Raw genomic sequence first — 23,177 nt, forward strand, 5'->3', positions numbered from 1 at the left:
TTCCTTTTCTGTTCTGCCAGGTTTGGATTGGTGCATTTTGATGTGCTGCTGTCAGCTGTGTACGCACTTACGATTGTTAAGCCTTCTTAATGAATAGCTCTTTTATCATTTTATAAACGCTCCTCTCTTTATCCCTGACAGTTTTCTTTGCTCTTAAATCTACTTACTGTGGTGTTAATGTTAATTAATTATTTAACGTGGTATAATACGGCCCTGCCGCTTACTTGAATAACACTTGCAGTGGGTGCCCTATCCTTTCCTTGGTGACCTGTGTATAGCACTGCATTTCAAGTGGATTTCTTGTAAACAGCATGTAGTGGGTCTTGTTTTATTACCTGCTCTGGAGACTTCTTCCTTGGGCCCTTGACCCTCACTGTGATCATGGGTGTGGCTGGACCCTCACTGTGATCATGGGTGTGGCTGGATCCTCACTGTGATCATGGGTGTGGCTGGATTTGGAGCTCCCACTTCCTTATGCGTTTTCTGTTTTACATCAGGCTGGTTTCCCTTTCTCCTACCCTTCTGGATTGTCTGGATACATCTAGACTTTCACTTTAACAAATCTATTGGCATCTGGCGGTTTCCCTTTCTATTCTTCTCTAGCAGTTGCTATGAAGATTACAACATGCTTATGTAAGTTTTAGTCATCTGTTTCGTCTTAACATTAGCACCTCAAGTGGAAGGTATCGCAGATAAGCCCGAGACACAGAAATCTTCTCAGCCTCCCCTTTTGTGTTGCTGGAACTATTTACAACTACAACACTGAAACGTCCACCAGGCTTACAATGTTTTCTTCCACTAGTCAGACGTATCTAAGAACTCACAAGGAGAAAGATTCTGTTGCCTTAACCTAAACATGTGTTTGTGCTTCCTGCATCGCCCCATTCCAGCATTTCCCTCTGGTCTCATCTCCTTCCAGCTCCGAGAGCTTCCTCTAGCCTCCCCTAGGCAGGTCTGCGAGGACATTCTTAGTCTTCTTTCTCTGAGGATATCTTTATTTCCCATCCTTCCTTTCTACAACATTTTCACGGTTGTAGAATTCTGGTTAATATCTCTTTTCTTTAAGCTGTTGTTCCATTGTCTGCTAAGCCCTATGTAAGGTTTTTCAAGATCTTTTTTCTTTACTTTTGGTTTTTAGAAGTTTGATTATAATGTGTCTGGTCTAGTTTTCTTTATTTCATAATCTGATATATTTCAGATACAAACCTGAAATTTTTCAGCTGTTATTTCTTCAAATATCCTTTCTGCATCAATCTCTCTTCCTTCCGGGACTGCAATGATACAAATTTTATGTCCTAAAATAGTGTCCCCCAGGTCTCTGGTAATCTGTTCATTTTTCAAAAATCCTTCTTTTCTTGGTTCTTTCCCTGGGTGAGTTGTATTGATCAACCTTCAAATTTACTGATTTTCATTTCTCAGTTCTGCTATTGAGCCCATCCAGTGATTTTTTTTTTAATTTCACACATTGTACTTTTGAGTTCTAAAATTTCCATTTGACTCTTTTGTTTATAATTTCTATTTCTCTTTTATTTATTTCAAATGTGTTACCTTTTACTTCATTAAGGATGGTTTAATAGCTGCTTTAAAGTCTGTCCAGTAAGTCCACTTCTGGATCATCTCTTGATATTTGTCAATTGTCTTTTCACTTGAGAACTGGTCATATCTTCCTGCTTCTACCTATGATGAGTAATTTTGGATTCTATCTTGAACATTTTTTTTTTTTTTTGAGACACAGTCTCACTTTGTTGCCCTTGGTAGAGTGCAGTGGCGTCACAGCTCACACCAGCCTCAAACTCTTGGGCTCAAGTGATCCTCTTGCCTCAGTCTCCCAAGTAGCTGGGACTACAGGCACCTGTCACAACACCCAGCTAGTTTTTTTATTTTTAGTAGAAAAACTAAAAATAGTTTAGTTAGATCACTCTGGCTCAGGCTGATCTGGAACTCCTGAGCTTATGGGATCTTCCTGTCTCAGCCTCCCAGCGTGCTGGGATTACAAGCACGAGCCATCAAATTGGGCCGCAATTTTCTCTCCTCATCTTAATGTATTTCTCTTTTACTAAGAGTTCCCTTGCCTTTCCATCTTCTCCAAGAGTAAGAAGTGATTTCTGTTTGGCCCTCTCACTTACTGAGTATTTACCTAGTGTCTACCATATTTTAGAGACTATTTTAGACAATGTTCAATTTTTAAAGAGAATTGCCTGACATAGAATACATGGTATAGCAGAAAACTTGGATATTTTATTTTTAAGATAATGAGCATAATTGCTTATCTATTAAAAATTAACTGGAAGATGGCTTGAGGTAAGGAATAGACAAGTCTCTTCTCACTGTTCTCCAGCTTCTAAGACTGAAATAACAAGTAAGTGAGACCAAACAAACCCCGTCTCTGAGCGGAACCAAGCTATGTTGTGTCTCTCGGATTGCTGCCCTTCCACACCACTGTAATCACAGGTGTTCCTTCTGCTCCCTCCTCTCCCCAGAAGCCTAAAAGTTTTGAAGGGAGAATAAAATCCAGGAGCTCTGAAAAGCCCCATCTGTATAACTGATGGCCACAGTCCGGACGTCCCACCTGCTGTCTTTGGGACAGTGCTGCACATTCTTTTATTTATAATTTTTAATTTTATTTATTTATTTGTTTGTTTGTTTGTTTTTTGCAGTTTTTGGCCGGGGCCAGGTTTGAACCTGCCACCTCTGGCATATGGAACCAGCACCCCACTCCTTTGAGCCACAGGCGCCGCCCCAGTGCTGCACATTTAAACTGCTTCCATCTTTCCCCCACTGGGAAGGTCAGTGGGAAAAAATATATAGTGAGCTAACTGAAGTAGGAAAATAACTTCATCATATTATCAACAAATTCCTAGTGAGTGTGTCTGCATAAACATGTTTCATGTCAAGAGGATGAGGCCTCACTACTAAGACCAGCATAATACACATCCCCGTAAAACCAACTGCTTTGAAACTGTTTTAGGCTCGGCGTCTGTGGCTCAAGTGGCTAAGGCTCCAGCCACATACACCTAAGGTGGCAGGTTGGGATCCAGCCCAGGCCGCCAAAACAACAACGAAGGCTGCAACCAAAAAATAGCCGGGCGTTGTGACGGGCGCCTGTGGTCCCAGCTCCTTGGGAGGCCGAGGCAGGAGACTCGCTTGAGCCCAGGAGTTGGAGGTTGCTGTGAGCTGCAGTGCCACGGCACTCTACCCAGGGGGACAGCTTGAGGCTCTGTCTCAAAAAATAAATAAATAAATAAATAAAAATAAAACTGTTTTAACAGGGAATATAATTAACTTGCGTGATCCAGCGTGTGTGCCCTCCTGTTTACTGGCTCCCTGATCTTGGATAAATGATTTAACCCTTGTTCAAGTACAAAATTTGGACAATGGCTACATTATACATGCAGCATGTTAGATATTAGGATACAGTAGATACTCGATTGTTAGATGAATATGAATCCAAAGTTAGCAAAACTTCTGGAAGAGAACATATGCATCTGTCTCAAAACGCTAGAAAGAATTCATGCCAGCTGTATGTATATTTTAGAAATCGAGTAAAGCAGAAGTATCTCTTAAAACGTTGTCACCTAAAGCAGTAAAACAAATCATCTTTTTAAATAAATGCTTCCCTACTTCGATATTCAATTTAATTAGATTAGGCTGAATGTTTCTGGAAGGACCTGAATGTAATGCATAAACATGTGTCTATAGCTGGCCACGAGCTGCTGCTGACACTTAATGGAATCCTTTTAATTACTCCAGCAGCCCCCGTGTTGGCTGCTGAGCTGGGGTCACTAGAAAACTCGACCCTGTGGGACCTGGGATACAAGAACATCTTCTGCTGATTGAAGCCCGTGCCCTGTGGAAATGCTTTGACGTGGTCCTTGGAGCATGTCCTAGCAAATGCTGTCAACGTCTGTTCTTCCTCGTCAGGCCTCCTCTTTCTCAGGAATACTCCAGAGCTCTTTCCGCCTGTGGCTTACTGTGTTTGTCTCCCATTTGCTCTCAAATCTGGCTTAGCTGTGTTCAATAAAGCAGAGGTGCTGAATTGAAGGACATCATAAACCCTTCTCTCCCAGGAAAGTCCCCATCAGATAAATCACTAAACCAGCCACCGTGTTCTGATACACAGAAGACATATCCCTGCGAGTGACCATTCACTGGCAGCAAAAGGCTTTCTCAACATCAGAAGCAGAGGGCTAAGCCCGCCAGACATGTGCAAAGCTAGGGTCGATCACAACCCCCAGGATAAAAAATGTCAAGAGAAGAAGTAAAAGGCGGCAACAAAGGAACACCTTATTCAGAACTCACACTCCAATGGGATTTAGTTAAAAAATAAAAAACAAAAGCTGCTTGGACTTGGCAATTTAATATAAACTGAAATGTATGACATAATCCTTAAAAATCTGTAGCTGATAAAACCTCCTAAAAGATAACAAGAGGCAAAAATCTAGATGACCTTGGGTTTGGCAATGACATTTTAGGTAGGACACCAAAGGCATGATCCACGAAGGAAAGAATTGATAAGCTGGACTTCATTAAAAGTCGATTTTTCTGCCCCAGGAAAGACACTGTCAAGAAAATGTGAAGGCAAGCCACAGATCGGAGGAAAATATTTGCTAAAGACGTCTCTGATGAGAGACTGCTCTCTAAAGCAGACAAAGAGCTCTTAAACTCAACAGGAAGAAAACACAGTTCAAAAATGTGCCAAGGACTTTAATACACATCTCATCAAGCAAGATACAGAGATGTCAAATAAGCAGAGGAAAGGACGCCCCACATTGTCTGCCGTCCGGGTGACACAGATCAAAACCAGGAGACACCAGCGTACACCTGTCAGAACGGCCGAAGTCTAGACGCTGACAACACCGAGTGCTGGCGAGGACATGGAGCAGCAGGAAGACATTCACTGCCAGTGGACAGACAGATGGACTGTGGACAAGTGGACTGCCACTTGGGAAGACAGTACGGCAGTTTCTTGCAAAACTAAGATATTATTACTGTATTATCTAGTAATCCTCCTCGTTGGTATTTTCCCAAATAAACTGAAAATACGTGGCCACACAAATGTTCATGTTCACACCTGAACACGGATAGTACAGCTTTACCCATAACTACAGAACTTGGTAGCAACCAACATGTCCTTGGGTTGAATGGATAAAGGGGCTGGGAAATCCAGACAGTGGAACGTTATTTAGTGCTACAAAGAAAAACGCTATCAAGCCGTGAGAAGGATGGGGGAGACCTACGTGCATGTGAGAGGGACCAATCTGGAATGGATGCACACTGTGCATTCCCGACTGTGTGACATTCAGAAAAAGTCAGAACTGTGGAAAATGTATAAAGAAAACCACTGGTTGCCAGGAGTATGGGGGGCAGAGCACAGAGGACCTTGAAACTACCCGGCCTGATACACTGTCCAAACTGTGATGTCCAGCATCACAAGGGAATCCTAACGTAGCTGTGGGGCTAGGTGACAGTGACATACATGTCAGGGCGAGGTCATCAGCTGTGACACATGTCCCACTCTGGGGGGACAATGCTGAAAACGTGCTCATGTCGGGCAGGAGACATGTGAGAAATCTCTGATGCTGTCTCTCAGTTTTGCTGTACACACAAAACTGCTCTAAAAAGAATAAAGTCTATTAAAAGATCTCAACTGCTTGATATAAATGTTATACATTGTAAACTGATGAATTGGGTGAATGGGGCGGTGCCTGTGGCTCAAAAGGGTAGGGCACCAGCCGCATATGCTGGAGGGGGCAGGTTCAAACCCAGCCCTGGACAAAAAAAAAAGAAAAGTGACTAAATTGGGTGAATGGATAGTGACAAAGTTAAGAAATTGCCATATCCAATGGTTTTGAGATGTTCCCTAAGCCGTGTTTTTTATGCACAGAAATTCCTAGGGAATAAGAAATTGCCTTAGCTGTAATCACCTGGCTAATTAAAAACGTTAATGTCATGGATTTTACTACCCCTGAGTGTGGACCGTGTACTGGCACAGAACGGACTGGGCGGGGGCTGTCATTGTCCGTACTACACTTATTTTAAGTAAAAGTGAGGCTCATGTTTCTTTGAATAGGACTAGATGTTTTAGAAATATGATCATGGGGGAATGGGTGGAGGGAGGGGGATTGGAGGGATCACTTCTGAGTTTATCTTATAGGGGCACAAGGGGTACAAGTGACACTCTTTCTAAGAGTAGAATGTGAACGTTTTAAAACAATAACTGAGAAAATGACATGAAGGCTGTGTTGACCAGTTTGATGGAAGTGTTTCGGATTGCATGTGAAAACCCCACACTGTACCCTAGAAGTGCATTAATGTACATAGTTACCATTCGATTAAAAAAAAAAAAAGAAATATGATCATCAGAGAAAATCTTGGATTTTATTAGAATAGTTCTATTTTACAGGTGATATTAATCTAAGGAATAACTTTTTACAGCTATCATCTACATTCTGACCCATTTGAGGCACATGTACCGTGTTTCCATTTTAGACGTTGATTGGGCCGTTCGTATTAAGCAGACACTTCTAGAATTGAGACATTTCCTTCCTAATCCCAGAATGTTAGAAGGAAATGAAGTTCTCAGCTTGGCAATAACAAGTAACCACCATGCTAACCCTTCTCCTGTGCTTCAGCAACCAAGAGCTTTGTGGGATATCAGGTTGCCCACTCCCCAAAATCTCAGAGCAGAGACAGAGCAACAGGCCTACGTGCCACGATACCAGACCACTGAACTAGGGAAAGGTGAAGCGGGTGCTTCTGGGTCAGACAGAAAATAGTAGGCCTGGCAGGGCAGCTCAGGCCTGAACTCCCAGCACTCTGGGAGGCCAAAGTAGGTGGATTCTTTGAGCTCAGAAGTTCAAGACCAGCCTGAGAAAGAGCAAAACATCATCTCTACTAAAAATTGAAAAACTAGCTGCACCTGTAGTCCCAGCTACTCAGGAGGCTGAGGCAGGAGGATGGCTTGAGTCCAGAAGTTTGAGGATGCTGTGAGCTAGGGTAATACCTCTGTACTCTAGCTAGAGTGAGACTCTGTTGAAAGAAAGAAAAAGAAAAAAAGAGAAAGAAAGAAAGAGAGAGAGGAAGAAAGAAAGAGCAGCACCTGTGGCTCAAAGGAGTAGGGCGCTGGCCCCATATACCAGAGATGATGGGTTCAAACCTGGCCCCGGCCAAAAAGTGCAAAAAAAAAAAAAAAAGAAAGAAAGAAAGAAAGAAAATAGTCATGCCAAAAATTCAGACTGGAAATAAACATAAAAAACTATAACAAAGGCCATTGTAAACACAATAACAACAATAAATAAGATTTGAAAAAACTGAAACAGACCTTATTTCTGAATAGGAAAAATTAAATTCTCAAAATTATTCTGTATGGAATCAACCTCATGTATAAATTCATTCCAATTTCAAACCATTAACTGCATTTACTTCTGAGTGGAGCTAGGGAAGATGTGTATTTGTAATATATATGACAGAGGAATCTCCCTAACAGCAACTGGTAAGAATAAAACAATGACTCAATAGAAAAATATGAACAAAAAGATATGATCAAACAGATCACAGAAAAGGAAATAAAAATTGGTCTTAAATATACGGAAAGCAACTTAGCCTCATTTGTAACAAGAGATCTGTAAGATAATACATATATATAAGATGCCATTTTCACTTGTCAGACAGGCAAAAACCAAAGTTTGACAGCAACGTTTTTGGCATGACTCTGAGTAAACAGGAACTCTTATACATTGGTTGAATATTATAATTTTGAAGGTATGTAATAAATTAGTGACACTCCTATTGAGGACAATCACATAATATCTATCAAAACTACAAAGGCACATATTCTTTGATCCAGCAATCCCACTTCCCTACAGACATATATACTCACAGATGTGTAAAACAACACACAGTTAATTACTGAAAACTGTTTAAAATAGCAGAAGATTCAAAACAAACTAAATATCCTTTAATGGGGTACTGATTGAATAAAATATTGTACATCAATACAGCTGGATATTATTCAGTTGAAAAGGAAACAATTCTGTATGCACCCACTTGAAAAAAGTTCTATGAGGGCGGAGCCTGTGGCTCAGTGAGCAGGGCGCTGGACCCATATACCGAGGGTGGGGGACTCAAACCCGGCCCCAGCCAAACTGCAAGAAGAAAATAGCCGGGTGTTATGGTGCCTTCCTGTAGTCCCAGCTACTCGGGAGGCTGAGGCAAGAGAATCACCTAAGCCCAAGAGCTGGAGGTTGATGTGAGCTGTGACACCATGGCACTCTACCGAGGGTGACAAAAGTGAGACTCTGTCTCTAAAAAAAACAAAAAAAAAAGAAAAAGAAAAAAGTTCTATGATGCATTGCTAAGAAAGCACAGTACATAAAAGTATTGAAATATGCTACTATTTATGTATGAGATTGGGCAGATATGACTATATATTCAAATGCATTCAAATATTTATAACCATGGTTTCTTGGAAAAGGGGGGGTTTGTAGTAGGAGATGGAAGAGAAGGCCAGAGGTGGGAAAGAGAGAGAAGTTTCACTACTTGGCACACCTTTGTACAACTTAAGAATTTTTGAAAAATATGAATACATTACCTGCTGAAAAACATGCAAGCCAAATTTCAATTGGAGGTATTTTCGCCATGCAGTATTTGAAAATAAACCTTTTTATGCCATGAAATGATTTTGTAAATGTGCGTGTGACAATTCCAAGCCAAAAGTGATTATATTTCAATTAGTAATGTTAATCACTTTCTCAGATTTAACTCTACTATAAAGTTTATCATATTACTGTAATTTAACAAACAAAAAATTCCTACATAACTTGAACAGATCAACCTCTCTTGACACTGGGGCAGCTACAATAAAAAAGAAAGGCAATAGATTTTATATTCTATTATACATGCATGCAGGTTTAATACATATGTACGACATATTTATAAAGGAACTGAGGTTAATTTTTAGACTATATTATGCTATCTCAATACCTCATTGTTGGCTTAAGCAAGTCACACAACCAGCATATCCCACGACTAATTGATTCTTGCTCATATTTAATGAAGTGGTATGTGTTGACACAGTGCTATATTTACTGACCGGGAAAAAAAAATAGTGCACTGATTTCTGCCCTTGAAGAAATATAATGAACTCTCCATGGAGAAATGCAACCTGTAGCTGCCATGTTAGCCCTGTGATAAAGGGCACAGGATTTTGGAGTTAATGTACATAGGCTGAATCCACTGCGCATGTGACCTTGGGTGAGTTACTTCACAGGGGACTGTTCGCTACAGAACAATAGATTCCTCGGAGTGCTGTTTAAATAAGGCACATGAACAGTTTACACAGACATCTGCTCAAAACCAATGAAAGAGGGCCACTTTCATTTTGAACCCTTTGCTCTTTAAATGTCTCTTTCCACATCCATATAGATATATATGTTTGCAGAGAAAAAAAAAAAAAGGACACAAGAGAGGTGGAAAAATGGAGAGACCGGTGGTCTCCATGGGACAATTTGTGGGAGCTGAAAAGGCCTTCCTGAGGTCACCAGGCACATCTCTCCAGAGGGGCCCCACCTCGTCCAGAAGCTCCACTCACGAATTCAGTTTATTCCTCAGGCGACTGCCCCATGAACAGGCAGATAGCCTAGAAGGAGGTTAGCCCATTAATTATTAATATCTAGCACAGCACATTAAACAAATGTAGTCTAATAGCTAGTGGCAGATTTTGTCTTAGGGAACAGTCTATGGTGAAAAACAGAACCCTGATGTACCATTCAGTCGTGCCCCAAGTCCTCGGGCACAGCTAGAATGAGACAGGAGCGAGTCCAAAAGAGCAAAGCTGTTCTGCACAAGGAAAGAAGGACTTGTGGGTTCTGCAGGCAAGAGCTGGCCGGGAAGAAGAGCAGACAGGACAGAAGGACAGAGACCACAGCTCCCCGGGGCAGGAATGGCCAAAGGCTTTTCAGAACAAAACATCTGAGCGGCAACTATCAGCGGTGTGTGCAGCCTCACAACCCCAACCTCAGGCAAGACCCTCTACGGGTAGGTAGACTGGAGGATTAGAGGCTGTGGAGGGAGAGGGTGGTGTTCAGGAAGAAGACACATCAGCAGTGGGGAAGATAAGGGCACGGTGGGGAGTGGGAGCCCAGGGCCCCTGCCTGGAGCAAGGCTCTCGGAGTCTCAGAGAGAGCAGGGCGCAGGGCGGTGGCGGGAGGGCCAGGGATGCCTTCTTTCCCACCGCATGTGGGAGGAAGGACGGAGTGCTCTAAACTGAATCTCCAAGGATGGAGCCTCCAGCTGCATGCTGTGTGTGCTAGCTCTCTGCCCATCCGCTGCAGAGAAATCTATTACAAAGCAGGACACTGAGGGCCTCGCACCTGGGGCCATCAGGAGAAGGGCAGCACAAGGGTTAGAGGCAGACGACCAGGAGGGATGGTGCATCAGACGGAGAGGCTTTGCAGGAGATGGTCATCCCAACAGGTTACAAAACAGCGTTTTAAACATTAATCACCCAAACGAAAATGTGGATGTGTGTCATGTGGGCGAGGGATCAAAAGGTTGTGTGTGATAAGTTACTGAAGAGAAATCACTCGATCGTGAATGTGACAAATACAATGAAAAGATACGTGGAATTTTTAAAAAGTGAAAATGGTACCTTTCCTCCTGGGAAGCTGTTTAAAAGAGTTCAGCATGCTGTGAACTGATCATATCAACCTTAATTCTTCTCAGTTATTAACTGAAGACCTTGAAACATGCAGGTGAAAGCCCAACTCTGGAGAGCGAGAGGGGAGGGTGTGGGAAGGCGGAGACGTCGCAGGCTTTCCCAGTGCGCCTCACCACTACCACACCCTGCGTGTGCAAAGCGCCCCCAAACACACAGCAACAAATTAAACCTTTAAAGTGCTCTGAGGTCAGGGAGCTTACAATGCTGAGATTTGTACTCAGCTTCACACTCATCTCTGTACATAGCAGGAGCCATAAAACCTGGTGGGCAGGCCAGCCTCAGTGGCTCACACCTGTAATCCCAGCACTCTGGGAGGCTGAAGATCCCTCGAACTCCGGACTTTGAGACCAGCCTGAGCAAGAGCGAGACCCTGTCTCTACTAAAAATAGAAAAACTAGCCAGGTGTTCTGGTGGGCACCTATAGTCCCAGCCCCTTGGGAGGCTGAGGCAGGAAGATTGCTTGGGCCCAGGAGTTTGAGGTTGCTGTGACCTATGATGATGCCACAACACTTTACCCAGGGCACAGAGTGAGATTCTGTCTCAAAACAAACAAACAAAAAACAGTGAACACCAAAGTCTGCTGTGAAACAAGATAAAGGAGAGTTAAACGTGTTGTGAAGAAATCCCAGCCGCTTCCTGGGGAGACAACTGCACGGATGTGCACGGAGGATGCTCCCAAGGATGTAGGTCCCATAACGCTGTCATTTATGGGCACATGAAGATGATGAAAGAAATGGTGAAATTTGGTTCTTTGATTGAAGAAAAACTTGTTATAAATAGTAAAACTGGCCAGATGTCCAGTGATCCTAAAAATAGGTACACCTCCACTGTGAAACCCATCACCTCAGAGGAAATAGTGAGAGAGACACAGCCCACTGTGTGCAGAACATCCACCAAGAAATAGCTCGAATAATTCCCTTCATCGGACCATAAACCCATCAAAACTTCATGGAATGTGGTCACTTTATTTATGCAGTACCTGTGTTCAGTAAACCACACATGCTGTAGCCTTCCCAAATAATGAGGGAGGTGGTCAGACAGACCCACCTTCGTGGGCCTTGTTCTCTAATAGAAATTCAAGTATCAGTGTAAATCTCCAGCATCCTGAGGAATGCTGCACTCAAATAAACAGTTGCCAACACAGACTGGTCTGGAAATAGATTATATTTCATTCCTCCTTGACTCCTGAAACATTTATTTTTTTAAATCCAGCTACTTAAAGTAAATCACTTTAGGTGGTGCCCGTAGCTCAGTGGTTAGGGCGCCGGCCACATACACCAAGGCTAGCAGGTTCAAACCCAGCCCAGGCCTGCTAAACAACAATGACAACTGCAACAAAAACATAGCTGGGCGTTGTGGCAGGCACTTGTAGTTCCAACTACTTGGGAGGCTAAGACAAGAGAATTGATTAAGCCCAAGAGTTTAAGCCCAAGAGTTTTCTGTGAGCTGTGACACCACAGCACTCTACCAAGGGCAACATAGTGAGACTCTGTCTCAAAAAAAAAAAGTGCATCACTTTATTCCAAAAAAAAACACTGGAAGGATTATAATCAGATTTTTTAATTCTGATTCTGAGAAGCTGATTATAAACTAAGGAACATTTTTAATGAGAATAGGCCCAATATTAATGTATGCTATAAATATCTTAGAAGTCTTGGTCAGTATAACGTCATGGAAACTAGACCTATTTGACACCACTAGGTGGACCTGCTTCTTCTTTTTCTTTGTATTTTATATCTGGCGTGATGCTTGGTAGGGCAGGGGCAGGTTCTCACCATGGATCCTGACAGTTCTGTCTGAAAACAGCTGTTTTTCCAACCACAGTCCTTCAAGGAACATATTTTCAATGGAATCATTTTGGCAAAATACAAAACTGAAAGTTATCACTAATAAACAATCAGTGTAGTACCAAACGTTATGTATTAAAGACAGGTGTTGACGGAGAACAGCACTCGGTGTGGAGCTCACTAATGCTAGAGACAGGCACACCGACCTTCTCCCATCAGAGCAAATATTATGTATTTAGCACTTTCAGAGGCACGGATGACTTAGATGTGAGGAAGGATAAGACTGCGTATATTAGCCCCTTCTTAAGAAGCTTGTGCTTGTTTTCTGTTGTATGACGAGAGTGAAGCTGGTTACCTGCAGGGCGGCTGTCACTCGACTTAGGATACACTTTCTGAGGCCATAGAGCCCTTACTTGGGACCGCCCTGGTTGAGGTGGGTGGAAAGGCCGATTGCATCTGGAAAGAACCTCTCCCGAATCCCTCTCTTGGCCTTCCCCACTGTTCCCTTGAGAGGAGAGGGTAGATGTGGGCCTTGGGTGCAGAATTGGCATTGATTTCTTTCTTTCTCATTTTATTTCTTTCAAATAAAAAAGTGTATAAAGTTTAAAATTTTCCAGGCAAAACCGTACTTTGGAACAAAAAAAAAAAAAAGCAAAAAACCTCTATGGGTATATAACAAGATCTTAGCATAAATTTTAACAGAACAAACTGAAATTTGTCAGCTGGGCCTTCCCTGCTCTCCCCCCAAACCATGCACCTCTGGGTTTTCTGGGTCCCCACTGGGCGGCCCATCTCCCCCAGAGGGCAGGAAGGCACCGTTTTCATCTACTCACATAATCCTTCAACCAAAATTCTAGAAGTGAGATTGCACTAACATGGAAACTGTTTCTGTCTTCAATTTACAAGGTTAAGCAGGCTGATTTCACCCTGCTCAGCCGAGTTACTCCGGGAGCCGGCTCTTTGCTCCAGATGAGCAGACATCGCCATCTACTGTTGAGAAAAAAAACAGTGGTTACACCAAAAGTTTTCAGCCTTATTCAGGTTTTGACAGATCATAAATTTAAAATTGGGGGGAAAATTCCTGTGTGAAAGTAATCAGTTTTTCCTCACCTACACAGCTGTTTAGTATTCATAAAGTAATTTGAGAACTAAAGACAATTTAAAAAATAATAAACCAGAAGAATTTCCTCCCTAAAATCAGAAAAACAGTTATGTGTAATTATTCTTACTTTTGATTAAGAGTTGAAAGCAAATAATATTTCATTGGTTACCACTTGGCGCACCATATTAGCTTCAATAATGGAGAAAATGTAAGGAATGTGTCTTTTTTAATTACCTTAACTTCATTTCAAAATTTAACTTAAGACATAGGTTAATTTATTTTCTTTGTTTGCTCATAAAGTCACTAGAAACACACATGAAAAAGTCAGTTTTAACTTCAGATTTAGCTATAAATATGCGTTAGAAAAATAGAGAAGTTACCACTTAGTCTACTTAAGCTGAAATTTAGAGAAAGCCTCTTTAGGGTAAAAAGCTACCACGAGAGCAATGCGTCTGAGTCGGAGAACCCAGCCACATGAAAACTCCCACTGGCACCAGGAGGCAGAGTCCTGAGCCTCAGATCAATCAGCATGAGAAATGACCTGTCTCTATTCTGGTGGCTGGTGTTGAGCAGGAGGAAATGATTTGGTGGCCGAAATTCAGTTGTTTTTGAACATAAAAAAGTATTTTCCCCTTGAAAGAATATTTATTTAATTCTGTCAACAGCCAAGAGCCAGGACACGGCCCGTGTCAGCTATCTCGTAGCTGAGAGAAGTGTGTGTGAAGTGTGGTCTGTGTACAGGTGCAGAGGAAGCCCCCAGCACAAGTGTCTGTGAAGAGATGGGACAGAAACACTTGACCTTTGCAGAGTGCTGGACCAAGGGAGGCCAGTTACACAGTATACCCTGGGGATGTGTGTGAGTAAAGGAGTGGGTGTTTTACAACTTGGTGCCTGTCTGGGCACAGTGGCTCATACCTGTAATCCCAGCACTCTGGGAGGCTGAAGTGGATGGATCACTTGAGCTCAGGAGTTGGAGAATAGCCTGAGCAAGAGCAAAACACAATCTCTACTAAAAATAGAAAAATTGGGGGGTGCCTATGGCTCAGTGAGTAGGGCGCTAGCCCCATATACTCAGGGTGGTGGGTTCAAACCTTGTCCTGGCCAAACTGCAACAAAAAAATAGCTGGGCGTTGTGATGGGCACCTGTAGTCCCAGCTACTTGGGAGCCTGAGGCAAGAGAATTGCCTAAGCCCAAGAGCTGGAGGTTGCTGTGAGTTGTGACGCCACAGCTCTCTACTGAGGGCAATAAAGTAAGACTCTGTCTCTTTAAAAAGTAATAATAAATAAATAGAAAAATTAGCTGGGCATGGTGGTAGGCACCTATAGTCCCAGCTACTTGGGAAGCTGAGGTGGGAAGAACTCTTGAGCCCGAGTATTTGAGGTTGCTGTGATCTATGACACCACAGTACTCTAACAGAGTGAGACTCTGTCTCAAAAAAAATTTTAAAAAGCAACAACTTGGTAACTGATTTTTCTGTATTGACAGTTTTGGTCCCAACCTTTATCACATTCTGTGGGCTTCGCTGAGGTTTTTGCATCATAACTAACACTGGTATAGCACATACTGTTCATAAAACGCTTCTATGCCCAGAGCAATTTATCTGCTCATTTAACAAATGTGTCCTAAACATCAGCAACATGCCTGGCTTTCATAAGCATTAGGAATAAAAGTTTAAAAAAAAAGTACCATCCTTCAAAAAGCTCCACTGTCCAGGGAAGGTGAGAGGGAAGTAGACCACACAGCTGGGACTCTGAAATGCTGGGAGCTCCACAATAGAGGAATGAAGGGCGCTGTGAGGAAGGAGGGACAGATCCGTGTCTGTCTGGAGCCAGGATTGAGGAAAACATGAAGGACACGGGGGAGAAACACTCTGAGAGCCCCAGGTCATTGCCAGATGGCACATATTCCGCAGGCGTGGTGGGGGTGACTGATGAAGTGTCATGCAGAGGTGTCCCAGCAAGATGAAAAGTGAGAGTCAGTACACTGGGGGACACTCACAGACGGAGGAGGAGCAAAGCATCCACTGTCCCTGAATCCCCCTGTCCCTCAGCTCAGGCCCTGTAGATGGCCACGTCCATGCTGACCTCCGCCCTACAACTTTGCAGCCCCCCAGCCAGAGATGTGGCCTTTGTAGAAAGGGCCGGCTCCAGAGCCCAGGAGCTGGGACCAGCCTGCTCTTCTGGAGAGTTTGCTCCAACACAACTTTCTACCAATCTGCCAAAAACAGAAAGGAGGTGGGTCTCTAGTGTGTCCAGATCCTCAGCTTCTAGGAGGAGCCCAGACCAGGAGCCAAAGCCTCTGATGTACTGCAGCAAGATGATTCAGAGCCATGGTGGCAGGGAGCCACTAACTGTTCTTGGGCAGAGAAGCAACAGGATCTGATTTATATTTGACAGAGTTCACCAGCAAAACAGATGGAGATGGGAGTCAGGTGCTATTGCAGAAGCTCAGACTAGAGGGTCCAGCCCAGAACAGAAGGGGGCGATCAGGCTGAAGTGATGCCATGCGGGGGCAGGAGGGACAGGACCTCCAGACTGCTGGGATTGGGGTGGGAGACAGAAAGGACAGAGTCAAGGTCACTCAGCCTCCGGCTGATGACAAGATGGACTGGGGAAGACAGAGTGAGGGGGCTGATGGGAGACAATAAAGCCAGCTTCATAAACTTTCTACTTCCAAGTACAGATTCACAGGAAGTTGCAAAGAGAGTGCCTAGAGATTGCAGGCACCCTTCAGCCAGTGTCCCTCTATGGGGCCATCGTACATAATTATAGCACAATATCAAAACCAGGGACTGACCTGAGTACAGTACATGTTGGGGGTTCCCCATCATTTGATCACAGGTGTAGGTTGGTGTCACCACCGATACAATAAAAATGCAAAACTATTTCATCACCACAAACACCTCCCTGGTACTGCCCCTTATGGTTCGGCCCCCTTCCCACCACACCCCTATTCCCTGGCAACCCTAATCTATTCTCCATCGCCCCCATTGTGTCATGCTGAAGATGGAGTCATGCGGTACAGGACCTTGTGTGACTGGCTGGTTCCACTCATCATGACGCCCGAGCCTTACCCAACCTGCTGCATGTATCACTAGTTCCTTTCTGTTTATTGCCAAGTAACATTCCAAGGTATGGATGTACCACAGTTTGTTTAACCTCATTCATCTGCTGAAGGACATTTGGGTTTTTTCAAGTTTTTGGCTATTACGGATAAAACTGTTATGAACAGTCGTGTGAAAATTTTTGAATGAACATAAATTTTCATTTCTCTGGATAAGTGCATAGGCGTGTGGTTGGTGAGCCGTATGGTAAGTGTATGATTGATTTCTCAAGATTGAATAGGGCTAATCTTTCAAAGTTAAGTATTATTTTATCCTAACTTTGAAAGGAAGAAATGAGACATTTTGTGATTAGCAGCCCAGGCTTTGGAAACACAGACTTGGAGTTGCATCTGGCACTCCCATCATCAACAATGGGATTTGATAAATTAATTAAACTCACTATCATTCCATGTCTGTCTATCTCACTTGTAGATTTCTACGACCTTCCAAATGTCTTCAGAGCAACCCCAGTGTGATAATTTCCTGCTTTACTATACACAGAACCAGTAGGGTCCCTAGGGGTAAATGCACAAGTGTGCCAGTTACTGAGTAAGGAACAGGGCTGAGTGGAGCTGAGAATGTGGGAGAAAGGATGGGGCAGGGTGTGCTGATATTGAGAGGAACATCGGCTACTAGAGACGAGACAAGGAGCTGGCTGAGGTTCATGACTGGGCAACGGAGGGAGGGCCGAGCTAAGCCAGTCTCAAGGGTCACACAGAATAAAATATTAATTTGAAATTTAAAAAATAACATTAAATCTGAAATATTAAAAAAAAAAAAGTGTGGTGTGTGACTAATAAGAGCCTTGTGTCCTGAGCTACAAGGGTTGAGAGGGATTCAGAGGCAAAGCATGTGCCTGACCAGCCCAGCAAGCACTGTGACTCAGCCTCTGTATGTGGCTGAGGGGTGAGCAAAAAAGTACAGGTCTGTCATGTAGGGTGGGGATAGCCATGGGATAAGGCATTTCAGAGAGGCCAGCTCTGGGTGGGAGTCTGGGCAAGCAAGAAAGGGCAAATGAAAGCCACAGATGGCCAAGCTCAAGGAGACCAAGAGAAGTAACAAAGGACAGAAATACACCCAAGTCCAGGCAACCAGAGTCAGCTGCTGGGCAGTCCGCAGGATGATGATGGGGAGATGAATTTCTGATTATAGAACATAGGCTTTTGCTTTTCATCTATTTTCTGCTACCTGCTGCTTTGGGTTCTGGCCAGGAAGAGATCAAAGACCTGCCATAAAAGCCTATCTTTTATGAGAATAAAGGATTGAGATTACTTCATGCAAGATTAGGACAAGCTGATGAACTGGTTAGGATGATTCTGGCTGAAAAGAGCAGTTAAACACAGCTGAAGGAGCCTCACACAGTGAAGAAATTTATAATCTGATATAATGAAGTTCAAGGGCAGAGGATTCCAGAGTGATCAAAACAGCAGCAACAGAGCAGGTGGAGGACGCCACCCACTGCATCTCCTGAAAATATATTAGTAACTCCAAGATAAATCCAAGAAATTGCTTTTGGGGGTGCAGAATCAGCAAGTGTAAACATTAACCCAGATTGGGCGTCACCCGTGGCTCAGTGGGTAGGCCACTGGCCCCATATTATCGAGGGTGGTGGTTTGGAACCTGGCCCCAGCCAAATTGCAACAACAACAACAAAAATAGCTGGGTATTGTGGCAGGTGCCTGCTTGGGAGGCTGAGGCAAGAGAATAGCCTAAGTCCAGGCACTCTATAGAGGGTGATGAGACTATGTCTCTTAAAAAAAAAAAATTCATCCAGACTAATTAAAGGCTTTGATTAGTTGAATTCTGACTGAAATTCTTCTTTAGATCCCTCTTTATATTTCATACCTTGTCCGAGATGGTTCCCGAACATCGTATCAGGCATTTTCGTGCCTGTGGATGCATTTCCTTTATTTTCATTATCAGGACATGTAGAGGTGACTTAAGACACTTCTCCTAAGGGAGAAATTTGTATGACTAAAGTTCGCAGAGCAGAGCACTTTCACATGGTTTGCTCGATCTAATCTTCACAAATATTTGTGAGGTAGAGAAAGCAGATAGCAAGAGCCTCAGTGTAGAGACCAGGAAATGAAGGCTGAAGGTTAAGAGACCTGCCCAAGGTCACTGAGGAACTGCCTGGCGAAGCTGAGATTGAAGCCCAGATATTCTATCTCTCAGTTTGATGTTCTTTCTACTTCTGGGGACAGCCCATCAGATCTCTCTGTGCCCACGCAGAGTTCACATGTCAGTCACAGACTCCTCATCACGGCACTCATGTTTGTTGAAACATAAAGGCTGGACTTTAAATTAATAAAACACAAGCCATTGGTGGCTACAACAATCTCAAGTGGGAAGAAATTCACTTGCAAATATAGCATCTGAATAGTGCATGTCCTGTCCGCTGCAGAAACGGCAGTGCCACCTGTCGCTGTATCCAGGGAAGGGTGAACAAAGTAGGAGAGCAGGTCCCAGGGGATTCTGAGGTCTCCTGTGCTGCAGAGAACGTGTCCTTCTAGGAAGTATCCACCCTCACCGCTACACTAGGACAGGGCCGCAGCACAGCCTGGTAAGACAGCAGTCACGCCCTCCACAACAACTAAGACCAAAAAACCACAACTCCAGCTGGCTTAAACTATCCAGGCATTTGAAAGTCCAGAGTAGGGCTTTTAAGTACAGTCTTTCCAGAGCTCTCTCTCACTTTCTCTGCGTTGCTCTGAGCTTCTCCTGTGTTGACCCTGCTCTCAACCTGCCTCCCTCTTAGTTGCAGATGGCTGAGAGCAGCAGCATGACCACTTACTTCTTGGTTCACACTGAAACAGAGACACTTACCTTCACTCTACCATTAAAGTGAAGTTGGCACTTTTTTCTGATTGGACTGTCCCAGTCCCAAATCATCCTGGCAAAGAGGAAGAGGATTAGAAGCCACCCAGGACACAGGGAGGGCCAGCCCATCCTGCATAGATGCATGGCTGTGATTAAGTGCTGGAGGGTGTGATGCAGAGGGGTGCCATCATGTCCACACTCGGCCTCTGCACTGACACCCTCGACCCCGACCACTGTGGCTTAGAATCACACATGTTAAGATTCTGAAAAATAGACTTAGTGTTTTTAGCTGCTCTTTCTCTCTCTACATCTACAACCTTTACCTCACTGTCAAAATTGTTGGCAGTGAAAACAAGGCAGGAAAGAGGAAGAGAAAAAATAAGACAGATGTAACGTGCCCTAATCCCAGTAGTAGGACACTGGGAAACAGAGCACAGAGGCTCAGGGTCTGCAGCGGGGCCAGATCTAGTCCTCTGGAAAACCAGGCATATACAGTGACCCAGACAAATTCTATTTTGGACACGGAGAGACCCCTTTCTACAGCCAGGTACGATGTTGGTACAGCCCTGAAGTCCAGCTACTCAGGAGGCTGAGGGGCTGACACTCTTGAGCCCAGGACTTCCAGCTTGCATTGACCCATAGTGACACCACTGTACTCCAGCCTAGGCAAGAATGTGAGACCCCAGCTCTTTAAAAAAAAAAAAAAGCACTAATTTCATTATGAGGGCCCCACCCTAAGGAAAGGAAAAAAAGATACATTCTTTTTTTTTTTTTTGGTGACCCAAGCTGTCACCCTGGGTAGAATGCCATAGCTCACAGCAACCTCCAACTCCTGGGGTCAAGCAATCCTCCTGCCTCAGTTTTCCTATGTTTAGTAGAGACAGGGTCTCACTTTTTGCTCAGGCTAGTCTCAAACTCAGGAGCTCAAGCAATCCACCTACCTCTGGCCTCCCAGAGTACTAGGATTACAGGCATGAGACACTGCACCCAGCCTGATAAATTCTGTTTTGAGAAATTCTAGAAGAGAAAGTAAAATACACAGGTTACCCAGAGGTATTACACAACTCTGAACAATTCTCCTTCAACCCAGATACCACACACTGTGTTATTCATGCATCTTTAGTACTTAACTAAAGGAGCAATCTAGTCACAATTGCAGTAAAAAAAAAAAATTGAAAATAAGCAAAATACCATCATAGGTGAAGTGTTATGTAGACTATGGTCCATCCAGTCAATGGGACATCAGGCAACAATATTAAATAATGATTCTGAAGACTCTGTGATAACGTAGACTAATACTTGCAATTTGTTACTAAGTGGAAAAAGCAGAATTTGAAATATAATCGTGTAATGTACTTATCATATATAATTATGTAAAGTATACACATCAAAGGAGACTGGGAACATACAAATTGATAACAAATTTTATTGAAATATCACTGTTTTCTACTTCTCACACTTTTTGTGAGACTGTCACATTAATGTCATAACTGAAAAATTATAGAGTTCTAACATAATGACAGGCACCCGGTGGTAAAGCAGCAGTGACCGTCAGGGGCTTGTTCCCACTCTGCACCATCCACTTGGCCTGCGGACACTTCCTGAGCTGCTGCTCTCAGCAGGCCTCGGGGTCCCAGGGAGATGAGTGACCTGGTCTCTGCCCCACATCTACAGCCCAGTGACAAACACAGATAATAAGCAAATAATTCACCACAACACTTGATGAACATTATGAAGGTAACCAACAGGTCAAAAAGCAGCTTGGCGCCTGTGGCTCAAGCGGCTAAGGTGCCAGCCACATACACCTGAGCGGGCGGGTTCAAATCCAGCCTGGGCCTGCCAAAACAACGATGGCTGCAGCCAAAAATAGCTGGGTGTTGCGGTGGGCACCTGTGGTCCCAGCTACTTGGGAGGAAGAGGGAGGAGACTCGCTTCAGCCCAGGAGTTGGAGGTTGCTGTGAGCTGTGATGCCACCGTACTCTACCCAGGGTGACAGCTTGAGGCTCTGTCTCAAGGAAAAAAAAAAAAAAAAAAAAGAAGGAGGTCAAAAAGCAAAGGGGTAAGAGAGGATGGCGAGGAGCTGGTGAGGACGCTGAGGCTGAGATGAGAAGGTGCGGGAGCTGCGGGTGTGAAGAAGCACTGAGTGCGTCCTGGGACTCAGAAGAGCTGCGGTGTGAAGAAGCACTGAGTGCGTCCTGGGACTCAGAGGAGCTGGTGAGGACGCTGAGGCTGAGATGAGAAGGTGCGGGAGCTGCAGGTGCAGCGTACACAGAGAAGCTGAAGGACAAAAGCTGCACCTGGCTTGGGTCAGAGGAGGTGGTGTGGCTGGCTGGGCACAGTGCAAGAGAAGACCAGGACCTAAAACAACACTTTTCACGCTTTTTTACGTTGATCAAAAAGAGCTAAGAAATGAAGAATGTACTTGCTGTGCTTTGAACATCTTTTGAAAATAATGATCTTTTAAAAATTTTTTTGTGACACACCTAAGAGCCCCTCACGGCACACGGGTTGAAAATCACTGGCTTAAAACAAGGCTGGAGTGGTAAGCAGGGACCAGATCTCACCAGGGTAAGAGCTTTGGGTTGTTTCAAGGCAATATGAAATCACGGAAGGATTATGCCGGGAAGAAACCTGGCTCAGTCTGCCTTTGAATAAGATCAGTGGTTCCTGGGCGGTGCCTGTGGCTCAAGGAGTAAGGCACCGGCCCCATATACCGGAGGTGGTGGGTTCAAACCCGGCTCCTGCCAAAAAACTGCAAAAAAAAAAAAAAACAGTGATTCCACAGTGAAGAAGGAATTGGTGGTGGGTGGAGGAGAGATAAGAGGTCTTTGCAGAAGACAGAGAGCTGGACCTGGGCCGTGGCAAGGAAGGTGAATCAGGCCCAGACCAGAGGCCTCAGGGAATTTTCTGAGATAGAACAGAAGATGGGTGTGGTGACAGAACGAGACCCCCCCCCCCCCAAGGGCACAGACCGGATTGAGCGCCTGGGCAGATGGCAGTGGCATTTACGGAGATGGGAAAAAACAGGAAAAAACAGACTTGAGGGAAGAAAGTAAAAAATTAATAAAATTTAAATACCACACAACTGCGCCATATAAACCCGCTTATATGTATAATCTTTCCTTCCAGGAAGACCTTTAAGAATGAGGAAGATGTTTTTCCCCTTTGAAGGCTCAACACCCTGAACAATACAGCAGGTTGCTAGTGACTATCCCAGCTTTACAAATATGTCATTCATGACAGCGCAATAGGATTCTAGTTGTTGTGAAAAGCCTTTTATATAGTTTTCCTTACCAAGGCAGACAAGGAAAAATTGATTGACCATTCCTTAACTTAAAAAGAGAATGAACAAATACAGGGTTCTTTTAAAATTATTTATTTTCTGTTTGTTTAGTCTTCTGTAGGTAAAGCGAAATAGGAGTTAAAAGCTTCAGCGAGTGTGTTTAAATTCTGGCCTGCCGCCTTCCTCCAGTGATCTTACCTCCCTGCGTTTCTGCTTCTCCATTTGCACAACAGAGATAATGGTAGTTGCCTTATCTCACAAGGATGTCATGAAAATAAGTCAGATAAATTGCTTTGCCTCCTTGGAGAGGGCTCAAGAAAGTAAGCATTGTTAGATCTGGTGATGAACACCCACAACTTCAAAG

The sequence above is a fragment of the Otolemur garnettii genome, unplaced genomic scaffold (assembly GCF_000181295.1).
Source record: "Otolemur garnettii isolate 467f Iridium unplaced genomic scaffold, OtoGar3 scaffold00084, whole genome shotgun sequence".
Taxonomy (NCBI): domain Eukaryota; kingdom Metazoa; phylum Chordata; class Mammalia; order Primates; family Galagidae; genus Otolemur; species Otolemur garnettii.